Here is a 2068-nt window from a genome sequence, read left to right on the forward strand (position 1 = left end):
ATATATACATATATATATATCTGTGTATATATACCGTACACTGTATGTGTTTATATATGTATATATACTGTATGGGTATATATGTGTATATATATAGTATGGGTATATAGATATGTATATATATGTGTACGCATATATACTGTATGTGTATATGTCCGTATGTGTATATGTACATATGTGTATATTGACCATATGTGTACACGTGTATATATTTGTATGTTTAGATGTATTAAATGTGTATGTATATATGTATATATGTACAGTATGTTTGTATACATGTATATAATATATGTGTATATACACGTGTGTGTGTGTGTGTGTGTGTACAGATACTTCTCATTGGTAGCATTTGGTTCAGTGGAAAGAAATTCTAAAGTAAAGGAATTTAACGATCCACTCAACTCTCGACTCAGTCAACTGCTGTTAAACGACAGAAAAGAATGAAACACTAGATGGCAGAAAGGTAATTTACAACAAAACTGAATGCAACACAAGCTTACAGAGACATAGTCAAACAGAAAACTACTTCCTGTCTCTGTTTCCATGGTGTCTGAAAGGGCAGTTAGTCTTCTCTGTGTCTTTAGCTGCAGACTGTTGCACTTCACACAAACTTTAGAACGTTTAGCTGTCAGCATTTTAACCTTCGTGTTGTCCTTGGGTCAAATTGACCTGTTTTCCTATATCATTGTTCTTTTTAACTACCCAATTGTGATTCTACAAAATAACATGATTGATTCCACGCTCTCTGGTAAGTACAAATCTCTACTTTCATTAATTTTGGGGCGTCTAATTCAATTTTATAGCATTTGAAAAACAATTGAAGTAGTTCTAAAATAGTATTGAGTAAAAGTTGACATATAACAGTCTGTGATCATCCATCAACATACTTTCCTTTAATTTTAGTCTCAATAATTCCTAATTTCTGGTTTTCTAACTCACAAATTAGGTATAATTTCCTAAAAATTAGGTTTATTGGCCATAAATTCCAACAATAACTGTAAAACTAAAGTTAACAAGTTAGTGTTACGTTGTGTTGAAAACATCAAAAAAAAAAAAAATGGGACAAAAACTTGAGAAAAGGAAAAAAAAAAAACATAGATAAAAAGCATCAATAAAGTGTTGATTTTCAATTTTGACGGGTTAAGCCAGCTAATGTTACTAGCTAACGGCAGGCTAACGGCAGGCTAACGTTAACTACTGTGTAGCGTTAGCTAGCATCACGCTCTAAGTTTAAAACGGTTTAAAAAATGCATTTGTATTTTTTGATCTCGACCGGTTGTAATCGTCACACATTTAAAGGGATTTGTAACCGATTCACGATGCATCGTTACATCGCTAATATAAAGTCAAAGTCCAAGAAACCAGCCCTAGCAAAATAATACCATACACTTCCCTCCATTCCTCCACACAGCCCCCCCCCCCCCCTCTCTCTCCGAGAAGACACTGACAGATAAGGCGTCGGCCATGATTGGACCGATCTCTGCAATCAACAACATTTATCAAACTTTAGGCCCCTTAGTTCACTCATCTATCAATCTGCTCGTGCGGCATGATTATAATTAAAACCCCTCATCAGTCAGGCCTCTGGATTAGTACTCTAATTGAACAAGTAGAAGCGCTACATAGACTGATTACTTCTCCTTTCTTCTGAACACATTCGCAGACTTTCCCTCATAAATTATTCCTTCGGAAGGCCCGGGCCCTGAAGCTGAGGAAAAAGCAACACTCATATATTATCCATATGCTATCATTTGCTTTTTTGGGTAAAATAAAAGGGAGAGCTCATTGCGAGCGTATATGTCAGGCTGTGTTTGGATCCATATCATGAACACACACACACACACACAATAAAATACACGTGGTACATTTGGCTTCATTGGCCAGTGTGAACAGGTTCGCTGTAGAGGTTCTGCTTCTGCAACATGCAGTATTTGATCTGCTTACCTTATGTTTGCTTCATCACATTTCCCAATCCATACCAGTGTGATATCATGATTTGCTCCGCTGAGAGCAGATCTCGTGGAGCAGATGTGCTGGCAGGAACATGAGAGTCATTATCAGCAGGGCA

The sequence above is a fragment of the Etheostoma spectabile genome, chromosome 15 (assembly GCF_008692095.1).
Source record: "Etheostoma spectabile isolate EspeVRDwgs_2016 chromosome 15, UIUC_Espe_1.0, whole genome shotgun sequence".
In the NCBI taxonomy this organism is placed as follows: Eukaryota; Metazoa; Chordata; class Actinopteri; order Perciformes; family Percidae; genus Etheostoma; species Etheostoma spectabile.